This window comes from Peromyscus eremicus, chromosome 7 (assembly GCF_949786415.1).
Source record: "Peromyscus eremicus chromosome 7, PerEre_H2_v1, whole genome shotgun sequence".
NCBI classification, from domain to species: Eukaryota; Metazoa; Chordata; class Mammalia; order Rodentia; family Cricetidae; genus Peromyscus; species Peromyscus eremicus.
In genome coordinates, this window is record NC_081422.1 from 40,411,802 (window position 1) to 40,426,688 (window position 14,887).

General features: G+C 44.0%; 1 protein-coding gene across 4 annotated transcripts in view; it reads right to left on the bottom strand.

Annotated features, from left to right (window-relative positions):
- Pafah1b2 (platelet activating factor acetylhydrolase 1b catalytic subunit 2) overlaps nucleotides 1–14,887 on the bottom strand; it is a 54,282-nt gene that overhangs the window by 13,055 nt on the left and 26,340 nt on the right. The window contains exon 1 of one of the 4 annotated variants that reach the window (XM_059267760.1): nucleotides 10,213–10,374. The exons of 1 other annotated variant lie outside the window; for it this stretch is intronic. The gene's annotated coding sequence lies outside the window, so the exon portion shown is untranslated. Of the gene's footprint in view, nucleotides 1–9,664; nucleotides 9,884–10,010; nucleotides 10,109–10,212; nucleotides 10,375–14,887 lie in introns of those variants that run through there. 2 more of the 4 variants (XM_059267758.1, XM_059267757.1) reach the window with 2 other exon arrangements.

A 14,887-nucleotide genomic window follows, 5' to 3' on the forward strand; every position in this document is an offset into this window, starting at 1 on the left:
TGAAGGGAGCATTACATCTAAAACATTAACCCCATCACTCCTCTGTAACTAAGATTAAATGAACAAACTCAAAGGGCAGTGGTGGCCCATGCCTTTAATCCTAGCACTCTGGAGGCAGAGGTAAACAGATCTCTGTGAGTTCAAGGCCAACCTAGTCTATAGAGTGAGTTCCAGGACAGCCAGCCAGAGCTACACGGAGAAACCTTGTCTCAAACCCCATCCCGACAAAAAGGTACAAACTCTGTTCCAAATATACACTTTACCTGACACACCCATCCTATGTTAGTTTTCATGATAACAGGTTGTAGCAAGCACCATATTGCTTAAAAATTAGACACTTATAGAACAATGAAATCTACATTACAGCCTTTTAGGCTGCTAGAATTAGACACTAAAGAATAACTATGGGGGCTGAGAGTTGGCTCAGTGGTAAAGAACAATTGCTGTTCTTGCAGAGGACTTCAGTTTGGATTCTAACGCCCATGTGGAGTGGCTCATAACTACGTGTAACTCCAAGGGTTATGACAATCTCTGCTAGCCTCCACAGGTACCCACATGGTAAACAAACAGAAGCAGACAAAAAAAATTGACTACAGGAGCCAGTCAAATGGCTCAGAGAGTAAAAGCCTAGTAACCTGGAATCTCTAGAATTCACATGGTGGAAAGGGAGAACCAACTTTGTAAAATCGTGTTCCAATCTGCCTGCCTGCCTGCCTACACACACTCTTTCTCTCTTTCACGCGCGTGCGCTTACACATACACACACACACACACACACACACACACACACACACACGGTGGCACTGGCATTCACACATATATCATGTATATGAATGCTTAAGAAAATCAGAGTCAGGCCGGGCGGTGGTGGCGCACGCCTTTAGTCCCAGCACTCGGGAGGCAGAGGCAGACGGATCTTTGTGAGTTTGAGGCCAGCCTGGTCTCCAAAGCGAGTTCCAGGAAAGGCACAAAGCTACACAGAGAAACCCTGTCTCAAAAAACCAAAAAAAAAAAAAAAAAAAAGAAAAGAAAATCAGAGTCAGGTATTGTGGCACAAGCCTTTAATCTCAGCACTCTAGAGACAGAGGCAGGCAGATCAAGGTGGGTTCAAGGCTAACCAAGTCTACATAGCAAGTTCCAGGCAGCCACTGCTATGTAGAGATATACAGAGATCTTGTCTCAATAAATAAATAAATAGGCAAATAAAATAATTTAAAATTATATAGGCTAGAGAGATGGCTCAGAGGTTAAGAGCACTGGCTGCTTTTTCTGAAGACCCTGTTTCAATTCCCAGCACCTACACAGCAGCTTTCTGTAACTCTAGTTCCTGGGTATCTAACACTCATTTCTGGCCTTCTTGGGTACCAAGTATGAACATGATACACAGATATATATGCAGGCAAAATACCCATACACATAAAATATTTTAACTAAACAAGACTACAGCAATAATTAGAATCCACTAGCTACTAAAGCATCACACAGTTACTACACAGTAATTAAAGTACTAATAAGACAAAACCGGGGATGATATGGGTGCTCACATTCAACCCCCAGCATTCTTGTTAAAAAAAGAAATCCAGGTGTGACAGTGTGTGCTAATAATCCTAGCTCTGGGAGGTGGAGACAGGCAGGTACTGGGGCTCATGGCCAGTATATGGCTAGTTTAGCCTAATTTGGAACTCCGGGTTGGCAAGAGACCATATATTGTCTCCTAGAAATCATGAACAATAACCAAGTAACAACACTCAAGGTGTAGTGATTCATTCCTTTAATCCCAGAATTCAGGAGACAGAGGCGGGTGTACTCTGAGTTTGAGGACAGCTTGGTCTACACTTAAGCTCCAGGCTAGCCAGGGTTACATACTGAGACTCTGTCTCAAAAGGGGGTGTCAGTGATGAATATTAACTGAGGAACACCTGGTTAGGTAGCATGCTTGCCTACCCATGCCTAAAGCCATGAGTTCAATTCCTAGCATCATACTAAATCTTATCAAACAGGTGCATAAATCTAGCACTCAGGAAGTTGCAGGAAGACCAGAAATTCAAGGTCAACTGTAGCTACATATGAATTCAAGGCTAGCCTGGGATACAAGAGATCTTTTCTCAAAAACAAAGGTTAAGGCTAACATAGTAGCTTCCAGCATTTGGGAGGTAGAGGGAAGGAATCTCTGTGAGTCTGAGGCCACCTGGTCTTTATAGTGAGTTCCAGGCTACCAAGTGAGATCCTGTCTCAAAAAAAACAAACACACCAAAGATTAGCAGTCACTGAGGAAACTGTCTCAGAACCAAGTGGAAGGTTTTTTTTGTTGTTGTTTTGTTTTGTTTTTTTTTGGTTTTTCGAGACAGGGTTTCTCTGTGTAGCTTTGCGCCTTTCCTGGAACTCACTTGGTAGCCCAGGCTGGCCTCGAACTCACAGAGATCCGCCTGGCTCTGCCTCCCGAGTGCTGGGATTAAAGGCGTGCGCCACCACCGCCCTGCTCCAAGTGGAAGTTTTACCTGTGTTTCAATTTGTCTTCACTGGCCTCCTACAGGCAATGGCTACACACAAAGATGCAACTGTCTATGCCATTTTTTATGCCAATTTATTGAATTCCCTATGTCAAAGGATGTTGCCTTTTACTACTGAAAGGCATTTTAGTATTGGGGTTTTGTTTTGTTTTGTTTTTCTCTATGTAATAGCCTTGGCTGTCCTGGATCTCCCTTTGTAGACCAGGCTGGCCTTGAACTCACAGAGATCTGCCTGCCTCTGCCTTCCAAGTGCTGGGATTAAAGAGGTATACCACTGCCAGTTGTTTTTTGTTGTTGTTCTGTGTGGCAGGTATTTTTTTTTTTTCCTAGACAGGGTTTCTCTGTGTAACCCTGGCTTGTCCTGGAACTCACTTTGTAGACCAGGCTGTCCTTTAACTCACAGAGATCTGCTTCTGCCTCCCAAGTGCTGGGATTAAAGGCACTGAGTCACCACCGCCCAGCTTTAGTGGGGTTTATGTTATGTTTATCAAATAAAGGGTATTTAATAAATCTTACATTTTATAGTTGATCTATAAGTTCAGATGCTCTTAAAAACCAGCACGGGGGCTGGAGAGATGGCTCAGAGGTTAAGAGCACCGACTGCTCTTCCAGAGGTCCTGAGTTCAGTTCCCAGCACCCACATGGTGGCTTACAACCATCTGTAATGAGATTTGGCACCTCTTCTGTATACATAATAAATAAATCTTAAAAAAAACAAAAAAAAAAACAAAAAAAAAACCTTTGATCACACACACCTTTGATCCCAGCACTCGGGAGGCAGAGCTAGGCGGATCTCCGTGAGTTTGAGGCCAGCCTGGTCTACAGCGCGAGATCCAGGATAGGCACCAAAGTTACACAGAGAAACCCTGAATCAAAAAACAAAAAACAGGCCTGGAGAGATGGCTCAGAGGTTAAGAGCAGTGGCTGTTCTTCCAGAGGTTCTGAGTTCAATTCCCAGCAACCACATGGTGGCTCACAACCATCTGTAATGAGATCTGGCTCTATCTTCTGGCCTGCAGGGATACATGCAAACAGAACACTGCATATATAATAAATAAATAAATAAATAAATAACAAAAACGACAACAAAAAATCCAGCATGGCAGATACATCAGCAAGTTAGACCTAACACTTTTTTGTTTTTGTGGGGTTTTTTTGTATTTTTGGAGATAGGGTCTCACTATATAGCTCTTGCTGTCCTGGAACTATATAGAGTAGGATGGCCTCAAACTCAGAGATCCATCTGCCTCTGCCTCTCCAGTGCTGGGATTAAAGAAAGGTGTGTGCCACCAGCTAGTGAATATTACTTTTTAATTATTTTTTAAAGTTTATTTATTTTATGCATATGAGTGCTCTATCGTCTTTATGTCAGAAGAAGGCATCAGATCCCACTATAAATGGTTGTAAGCCACCATGTGGGTGCTGGGAATTAAACTCAGGACCTCTGGAAGAGCAGGCAGTCCTCTTAACTGCTGAGCTGTCCCTCCAGCCCCACTTTTTTTGTTTGTTTCTTTTTTTGTTTTTCAAGACAGGGTTTCTCTGTATAGCTTTGCACCTTTCCTGTATCTCGTTCTGTAGCCCAGGATGGTCTCGAACTCACAGAGATCCGCCTGGCTCTGCCTCCTGAGTGCTAGGATCAAAGACGTGCACCACCACCACCACCACCACCACCACCACCACCGCCGCCGCCGCCGCCACTGGCCCAGCCCCACTTTTTAATTCTTTATCTAAGACTAAATCATAGTTCAGAATTGTCCTTAAACACCCATTCAGAAACACACAGAACTGGACTACTGTATATATGTGATTGGTAATGATGCTCTTTGCCAACTCTTTTGATGAAATAATAGATTATTATAATTTTGATTAAAATAATAGATAATTTATAAGTTATCAACAGTAAGAAGACAATTGAAAACAATCACATATTAAAATAAAGTTCAGGGGCTGGAGAGATGGCTCAGCGGTTAAGAGCACTGGTTGTTCTTCCAGAGGTCCTGAGTTCAATTCCCAGCAACCACATGGTGGCTCACAACCATCTACAATGAGATCTGGTGCCCTCTTCTGGCCTGCAGGCTGAACACTCACTGTATACATAATTAATAAATAAATCTTTAAAAAAATAAAATAAAAAAATAAAATAAAATAAAGTTCAGTTATTCAGGTAAAGTTGCTATGATGCATAATAAAAATTTTAGTTAAAAAAAAATTTTAGTTAACCCCAAATGCCTTTAATCTCAGCACTTGAGGCAGAAGCAGGCAGATCTCTGAGTCTGAAGCCAGCCTGGTCTATAAGAGCTAGCTCCAGGACAGCCTGGACTACACAGAGAAACTGTGTGTGTGTGTGTGTGTGTGTGTGTGTGTGTGTATGTGTGTAGGGGGAGGAGATAATTAAAAAGTAGACTTCTAGGGGAATGAGTATAACTAGAATGTATTATATACACGTATAAAATTGTCAAAAGGATTAATGTCTTTAAAAAAAAGAAAAAAAGGTATCAGTTTGGGCTGGGGATGGGTCAGTGGGTAAAAGTACCTGCCACGAAAGCCTAACAATCTGAGATCAATGAAAGTGTTGGTAATCCCAGCATATCTTTATGGGGAGATGGAGGTAGAAACAGGAAAATCTCCAGGGTTTATGCAGCACGGAAGAGATGCTGCCTCAAAGTAAAAAGGCTATGATTAGCTTTGAAAGGTTGTCCTCAGATCTCCACAGGAACTGTGGCATGTACACGCCTACGTTCCCACAAACAGCACATTCACATCACACATAAACACAAATGCACACATAAAATACAAACAAGAAGCACCATCCTATGGGTGTGGTGGCACATACCTATAATCCCAAGCACTCAAGAAGGCAGGGGGCAAGAAGCCTGATGCAAGTTTGAGGGCAGCCTGGGCTACACAGACCCCCATCTCAAAACAGAAATACATGTAACAACATATATTTTTCATTCACTAACTATGCTTTTCAAACAGACCTAATGAAATATGAGAACAAACTTGAGATGTTCTGTCCCACAAAGTACACTTCTCTTAATGGAGATATAAAGATATGCAACAGGAAAAAAACTAATTAAAACACATTAATAAAGACCCGTAAAGTTCAAATACACTGGAACACATCAGAATATTTTAAGAAGCAGCCAAACACACATCTGTGTATGAATTAAATATGTGAATTACTATTGACATGTATATTAATTAATCAAGTTTTATGGGTTTTGAGACAAGGTCTTGCCATGTAATCCAGGCTAGCCTCAAACTCACTATCCTGCCTCACTGCCTAATCTTCCCAAGTGTGGAGACTGTAGGTGTGCATCACTATAGCAAGCTATTTTTTTCTCCTTTTTTTGGCTTAGGAAATAAATTCTGTTTTGTTTTGTTTTGTTTTTAAGTTCCAAAGACTCATCTAATGGATCAGGTCACAACCTACTCTCAACACCACAAGCCTGTATAAACTTTAACACCTTCTTGAGTCTACAGTTTAATTTAGAAATAGGTTTTCTGAACTCACTCAATAGGTAAACAACTATCTAAAACAAATATAATTAACACTTATTAAGAACTTACTAGCAGCCATGTGGTGGTGGTGCACGCCTTTGATCCCAGCACTCGGGAGGCAGAGCCAAGAGGATCTCTGTGAGTTCGAGGCCTGCCCGGGCTATAGAGTGAATTCCAGGACAGGAGCAAAGCTACACAGAGAAACCCTGTCTCGGGGAGGGGGGGGGGGGGAACGACACTTACTAGCTACACAACCCTGTGCTCTGAGTATACAGTCTTTAATCCCAGCACTTGAGAAATAGAGGCAGGCGGGTCTGTGAGTTCAAGGATTACACCTTGGTCTACATAGCAAGTTCCAGGATAGCCAGGGCTACCTGGAGAGACCATGTCTCAAAAAAAAAAAAAAAAAAAAAAATTAACTAAAGGTCAGAAAGAAATATTTAAGGAATCTGTTCTATTGCAAAACTGTTAAGTAGGAAAGGTAGGACTTGAAACAGAAGTCATATACAGGTTGTGGAGTTGTAGATCTCTGAGATATTCAGAATTGCATTTGGGGGGTGGGGACATATTTGCATATACATGAGATACCTTGAGAATGGGATCCATATCTAAACATCAGGTTCCAAGTTCACTTATATTTCAGGTACACCTTACAGACAGCGTGAAGATAACTTCATACAATACCGCTGGTGTGCCTAATGTTTCACTGTCATCCATCACATGAAGTCAGGTAGGGGATTTACCACGTCTGCTACCAGGGATTTTTCTCAAAAAATAAAATAAAAATAAAACCCAGATTTGGAGCACTCCAGATTTCTGGATTAGGAATGTTCAACTTATTACTGCTCTGTGGGATGGTGGGCTTGTTCTATTTTGTGGCACTGGGGATTGAACCTAGAACCTCACATTGGGTGAGCACTCTGCTACTGAGCTTTAGTTCCAGCCCTTATCTATTCCTGTTGAACAAACTAAGGCCCATCATGCCTTTTCAAATTTAAAAAGAAAAAAAAAAATCACATTTAATTGGTGTGGGGTGTGTGTGTGTGTGTACACGCCATCTTGCCAGCCTCATTCTTTATTTTTTTGTTTTAACGAACACAACAGTTTACATTATCTGACTTCCAAATGCCTAAACTTTGGGTTTTTGAGACAGGTTTTCTCTGTTTGACCCTGGCTGTCCTGGAACTGCTCTGTAGACCAGGCTGGCCTCGAACTCAGAGATCCACCTGCTTCTGCTGAAATTAAAAGCATTTGCCACCATGCCTGGCTTGGCTGGACCTCTTGATTGTTCTATCTGGTCTGACCTATGAAGAGGAGATGGCAGGAGTTTATGGCTCGGTTTTCCATTTCTGGGTTTTAAAAAATGTTACCAAACTGCAGACTTCTGTGAAATAGTGGGAAGTTACTTTGTATTGTAAGATGTTTGATTTGGCAAAAGAATACAGGATCCAAGTGTCTTTGGAAGCACAAAGTAATTGCACTCAGGTGCTTTGCCTTTGTATTCATGTTTAAGGGATTATCTAGTTTGGAATGGTTTTCAATCCTCTCCCAGTTTTAACAGCCTTTTAACTTTAGGCAAGCAAATTTTGTTCCTCACTTTCTTCTCCCATGCCCCTTCATTTTGCCTTGGGGAAAAAAAAAACGGAACTTATGACTGGGTATATAGTATTGCACATCTATGTATGATCTGGAAGGCAGACACAGGTACTGCCAGGGCTGCATAAGGAGACCCTCAAACAGCATGTAAGATCTGGGGTTCAGATGGAAGTGCTTTGTTCAGGGTTTTGAGTGATAAAAGAAAAAAATAAACAGCTTGGTAAAGTAAAATTTATCATGCAACCTATATTTGTATAAAACAACATACTTTGTTCAAGAATAAGTGGGCTGAGTGCCAGATCCAAGGCCAACAATGAGTTTGACTCCAGGACCCCCGTGGTGCAAGAATAGACCTGACTTCAAGCTGTTCTCTGACCTACACACACATACACACAATTTTTAAACATGAAAAACCTGGGGGGACAGGAGATGACTCAGTGGTTAAGAGCATCGCCTGCTCTTGCAGAGGACTAGGGTTCAACTCTCAGCACCCACATGGTGATTCACAACCATCTGTGACTCTAGTTTCAAGGGATCTTGCACCTTCTTCTGGCCTCTGTTGGCACTGCATACATACGATGCAGTACATACATACACGCAGGCAACATATTCATACACATGAAATAAAGATTTAAAAAATACAGAAAATTTTAAAATGAATGAAGAATGAATAAGGAGTCATCCAAAGAGCAACTTATGGAAGCTGAAAAAAATCTCAATTGCAGGGATTCCTGAGCCAGGTAGAAGGCAATTGCCCATCACAGCCGCCCTCAGAAGAGCGGTGCACACCCAGTACTCGGGAGGCAGAGGCAGGCGGATCTCAGTGAGCTGGAGGCCAGCCTGGTCTACAGAGCCACTTCCAAGACAGCCAGAGTTACACAGAGAAACCCTGTTTCAAAAAACAAACAAAAGAGGGGGAGGGGACTAGAGAGATGGCTCAGTAGTTAAGAGCACTCACTGCTCTTCCAGGGGTCCCGGGTTTGATTCCCAGCACCCACAGGGCAGCTCTGTCTGTAACTCCATTTCCCAGTGGTAATGTTCAATTCCTAGTAGCACAAAAACCAAAACCCAACACCTCCTATCTCACCTTACTGATTCCTAAGTCTCTTTACCCAACAAACAGCAGGCTTATGGAAAAACCAGCATGAGGGAAGTAAAAGGTGGGCAGTTTTGTAAATTTCCATGAAAAACTAATTTGCAGAGGAACTTTAGTTGTCCTTCAAAATTCCCTGGGAAGAGGAAGCAATCCTAATCCTAAACTTTCTGTCTTCTGCACTTAACTTAGACTACAACAACAAAGCGCCAGGCATGCAAGGTGTGGAAGCCAGTCCCAACAAAACAATGACCAATTCTCAAGCTCAACTGGATTTGGTGTGTGTGAACCATGACGCTAACAGAGACCTTTGAAATGAGAAAAAGATTTAGAGTGCTTCCATTAAGGCCTGAGGATTTCATTTGCTTCAGAGAGTTGGCAGGGTTATTCTGAAGAGGAAGGCAAGCCTCATCAGAATACCCTTCCTCAGTCTCTGGTGGGCGGGCCCCCAGGATCCAGCACATCCATAATTTATCATCAAGTGCCCATGCCAACAAATTAATGCACAATGATTCCCTCCCCTACTATCCCACAAGGAGGCAACCTTTAAGTCTGAACAATGTGCCCGGGGAAGGAACCTAAAGACCCATCCAAGGCACAGCTAAGCCTGCATTTTCTCTTTCCTCTTTCTCCACATCTTTTTTTTCCCTGGCCCACTCTCTCCACCCAACTTAAAGCTGTAGAAAATGCCGCTCTAGGACCGGCTGCTAGCGTCCAGGTGCTCTTTTCTTTGTCCATAGCCACGCTCGTCAAAGACGCCAAAGCTTTAAAGCTTTGGGTTTTCCTCAAGTCCGTATACAAACGGTGAAAGGCAACATCGGCCTGGGAGCTATGGAAAGCAGAATAATGAGTCACTCTGCCTCGAGTCCATCAAACCTGTAGACCTGCGGCTCTGACCCGCTAAACGGACACGGACCCCGGGGGTGGGGTGGCGACACCACCAAGAAACCTCTCCACTGACCAGATTTGCTTAGCTGGTAGGCCATCAGGCAAATCACCGGCCTCTCGGCTCTTGGAAGGGAATGGGGTGACTCTTAAGGATAGCCTTCTAACAATCCTTTCAGAGTCCTGACACGGGTCTTTGGGATGTTTTAGCGAGGCAACAGAGAAGTTTCTAATGGGGGAGACAGTTTCCGACGAAAAGGGAAAAAGAGCGTGATCCGTTTAAAAAAAAAAAAAAAAAAAAAAAAAAAGCACACCCGAGTCACAGGCTTGGGCCTAGAGGGCCCACCCCGGAGATGGAGGGAAGAGGCAACAGCCGAGGCAGGAGGCAGGAGGCCGGCCCAGGGGACCCGCGGGCCACTCACCCGCCAGCCAGGGCGGGACCCGGGCGCCGGAGGGCAGGGGAGACCGCGCCGGGCCCCCCGAGGGCCTGCGGGGCGACGGCGCGGGGCGCGGCGGGGGAGGGGCGGGTGGGGGAGGGGAGCCGGGCCTCACAATACCATCTCGCTCGCGCGTCCCACCCGCGACGCCGAAGCCCCAGCTCCGCGGTCCCCACGAGGCACTCACAGAGGCAGAGGGTCCGTACGGGCCCCCAGCGGCTGCGGCGTCGGCGGGTTGCGCGTCTGTCGCTCCCTTGGTCCCGGCGGCCCCGTTCCGGCGCGCGTCCCCTCCTCGGGCCCCAGCACCAAGCAGCAGCGCCTCCACTTCCGGTCCCCCTGCCACTCAGGCAAATGGCTTCCGGAAGTCCCGCCCCGTACTACGGGGACAGCGGCCGAGCTGACGCGGCTCACTTTCCCTCTCAGTCGGCGCTCTCCGCTTCGCGCGCAGGTGCCCGACCGACCATCCGTGCCGATTTACCGACTTTGTTCTCTTTTTTTCCCCCCCGACTTGAGCGCGACTGGAGGCTCTGTCTTTCCTGTAACTGGCTTCCTGTCGTGATAAGATGATGGAAATCATCCCGAGATGGCCTTAGGGACTGGGTAGCATTACCTCACGCTGACGCCATTCCCTTCTCAGCCATCCAATCTGGTTTCCTCCACCCACGGGACAGACCAGATTGCAGAAAATGGGGAGAAACAGGCCCGAAGTGAAAAGAATCAGTCCCTTACATTTACGAACAGAATTTCTATTTCTGTGTTGAAATTTGAAATTGTGGGTCACCGCCTCTAAGGTGATCTCCCTTAGGATGACAGAGCCCCCAAGTCTTTACCTTAAGGATCCATCCAGTTTAGAGGAGTACGTACAGAGTCAATATTGAGATAAGAGGCTAACAGCTGGATAAGTGCGGGACCGGTCAGCGCCAAGAGGAGGGGCAAGAGATTGCGTCATCTTTAGCAGGGAAACTTGGTTGGAGCAGCGCCAGGGCTGGCTCTTTAATGATGGGTAGGAGTCTTTCAAACCTATGATGGTGAATAGCAGAGCATTCCAAGACTGAAATTGATCGACAGTTTCAGGTTGTGCTAGGAAAAACCTCTGAGATTGCTGTTGAAACCCGTGAGCCTAAACTATCAAGATACTAAATTTTCAAATCACCAGTGGTTTGTGCTACTCGTGTTGTTTTTTTTTTTTCATGATACCGAATGATTTTGCCATTGCTAATTTACCTCATAACTCTCCTGTAGATAGATATTCCAGTCACATACAGTACACTAGCAAGAGCTCAGTAAGTGCTGTTTAAAGTGTTTTGTTCAAAAGAATTAGTGTCTGGGAACTCAAATGATTGCTTAAACAGTCTAGAAATACATTGATAAGAGAAACAGCTTGAATTAGTCTCCAGTGATAAAGCCCTATGTCCTGGTTGTTTCTGTCAACTTGACACAAGCCAGGATCATTTGGCAAGAACTTCAATTAAAAAAAAAAAAAAATGCCTCCATCAGATTGGCATTTAGGCAGTCTGTGTGGGGGGATATTTTCTTGATTAAATTGATGGGGAGAGGCTCAGCTCACTGTGAGTGGTGCCACTCCTGAGCAGGTGGTCCAGAATTGTAAGGAAGCAGGCAAAGCAAGTCAGTAAGCAGCATTCTATATGCCTTCTGCTTCAGTTCCTGCCTCCAGTGCCTGCCCCGACTTCCCTCCGTGACAGGCTGTTATCTGGGAATTCGAAGGGGGAAGTAAATCCTTTCTTTTCCTTTTAGTCCCAGTGTTTTATCACAAGAGAAACCCTAAGATCCTGAATTCCTCCCCTACACACACACACACACATTTGGATGTGATCTTGCATTCATGAGAAACCCTAAGATCCTGAATTCCCCCCCACACACACACACATATTTGGACGTGATCTTGCATTCATGAGAAACACCAAGATCCTGAATCCCCCCCCACACACACACATTTGGATGTGATCTTGCATTCATGAGAAACCCTAAGATCTTGAATCCCCCCCCTCATTTTGACGTGATCTTGCATTCATGAGAAAGCTAGGTTGCTTGTTTGCTCTTTCTTAGACAGGGAGCGTAGCCCAGAACAGCCTCTGATTCACTATGTAGCTATGAACTTACGACCTTTTTGCTCACTCACTTCTTGAGTGCCACCCTGCTTGATCTCACACAGTGATTAGAATCAAGTCCACGGCTTTATGTATCTTAGACAAAAACTACCAACTGAGCTATATTCCCAGCCCTAAGAAAATGTTCTTCAAACCCTTAAAGCTCATCATCATCATCATTATTATTATTATTATTATTATTATTATTATTATTATTATTATTTTATTTTGGTAGGGAGACATTTGAAAATCCTGGGGCTAGAAAGATGGCTCAGTGGTTAAGAGTATCTACTACTCTTGCAGAAGACCCAAGTTGGGTTCCCAGCACCCATATTCCACAGTTTACAACTCCCTGTAACCCCAACTCCAGGGGATCCAATGCCCTCTTCTGGCCTCCATGTGCAACTGCATTCACATACATAGACACACATGATTTAACAATTTTAAAATGCCAGGCAGTGGTGGCTCACGCCTTTGATTACAGCACTAGGAAGGCAGAGGCAGGCAGATCTCAAGTTTGAGGCCAGCTGGTCTACAGAGAGTGTTCCAGGATGGACAGAGCTATTACACAGAGAGCCCTGTCTCAAAAAACTAAAATAATAATAATAATAACAATAATAATAATAAAATAAATATTTTGCAAAGAAAATTCCAATATAATAAAAAAAGCTCATAGCATATACTTTTCCAATAAAGTAGAATTTTTTTCTTTTTCTTTTTCTTTTTTCTTTTTCAGAGCTGAGGACCGAACCCAGGGCCTTGTGCTTGCTAGGCTAAAGTAGAATTTTAAGTCATCATTCCAGGTGTGTAATGAGTGCAGCAGTGTGCTTGAGGAGTAACGAGTCCAATGACAGGCCAGAATCCTCAGGTATTAGGCATCTGGGCTTTGTGCTTTGCTTCTGTTGCCCAGCAACCTTCAATATAATTTCAATGAAGCCTAGGTCTGGTGGTCTGGTGGTTATATGCCTGTAGTCACAGCCACTGGGGAGACCAAGGTATAAAGGTCACCTTATTTATTGATTTTTATTATTATTTTTATTTATTTACTTTTTTTTCCAAGACAAGTTTTCTCTGTGTAACAGTCCCAGCTGTCCTGAAACTCACAGAGATCCGCCTGCCTCTGCCTCTTGAGTGCTGGGACTAAAGGTGTGTGCCACCACTGCCTGACTGATTTTTTTTTTAAACTTTTCTTTTTATGTGTGTGGGTGTTCTGCCTGTTGTCTGTACACAATGTGCATGCACTGCCTGTAGAGGCCAGAAGAGAGCATCAGATCCCCTAGGACTGGAAGCACAGTTGTGCACCGCCTGCCATATGAACTCTGACTGGGAACAGAACATGGTTCCTCTGGAAGACCAACCAGTGCTCTTAACCACTGAGCCACCTCTCCAGCCCCCAAAGGGTCACTTTAGCCCATTAGTTTAAGACAAGTCTGGATAATATAGCAAGATTCTTTGTTTTAAAATATATTTTCTAGCCGGGCGGTGGTGGCGCATGCCTTTAATCCCAGCACTCGGGAGGCAGAGCCAGGCGGATCTCTGTGAGTTCGAGGCCAGCCTGGGCTACCAAGTGAGTTCTAGGAAAGGCACAAAGCTACACAGAGAAACCCTGTCTCGAAAAACCAAAATATATATATATATATATTTTTTTTTCTAATGTACCTACCCTTCAAACAAGTCTAGCGCTAAGAATCTATTTGAGAAAGTGGCTGTGGTGTCTCATACCTGTCATTCCAACACTGGGGAGGCTAAAGCAGGAATGCTAATCTCAGTTCAAGGCCAGCCTGGACTGCAAAGTGCTTTCCTGGCCATCCTTAGTTACAGAGATACTGCTTCTCCCTTAAAAAAAAAAAAAAAACAAACATAAAATGTCTATCTTGTAACAATAAAAGGTGACAATTATTATTTACTTTGTGCCATGTCCTGCTCCCTATATAATAAATAAATAAATAAATAAATAAATAAATAAATAAATAAATAAATATTCTTTTGGTCATCTGGTGTTTGTTTCTTGACACAGAGTCTTACTACATAACCAAAGCTGTCTCACAACCTGTATGTAGAACAATTTGGCCTTGAACCTGCAGGAATCCTTTGGCCTCTGTCTAGGTGATATGAAATTCCTTCACCTCTATGGGTGGTATTACTGTATGGTTATGTAGGGGACAGTGAAGAACCTCTGATACAGGGAGAGGAGCAGGTGGCACATGATCATGAAGGGAAATCAGGAGGCACATAAATATGAAGGGCTAGGTTTCAAATTCTGGATGAATCCAGGGCTGGAGAGATGGCTCAGAGGTTAAGAGGTCCTGAGTTCAATTCCCAGCAACCACATAATGGCTCACAACCATCTATAATGAGATCTGGTGCCCTCTTCTGGCCTGCAGGTATATATGCAGACAGAACACTATACATAATAAATAAATAAATCTTTAAAAAAAAAAATCAGGCAGAATCCAGGGCTGGCCCAAGTGAAGCTTCCTATCTATGGAAATAGAAGTTCCAGTGTGTGCGGATAGAACTGAGATCTGTGAATGGTAGTTCCAAGCAAGAATACCCATTCACAGGGGCTGGGAAGATGGCTCAGCAGTTAAGAGCATGTATTGCTTTTCCAGATGACCTGAGTTCAATTTCCAGCACTCATGTAAAATAAGTAAATGCATAAACAGTCAAACCCAGCTACTCTGGAGGCAGAGGCAGGAACATCAAAAGGTCAAGGGCTGGGATGTGGCTCGGCTGGTAGAGCGCTTGCCTAGC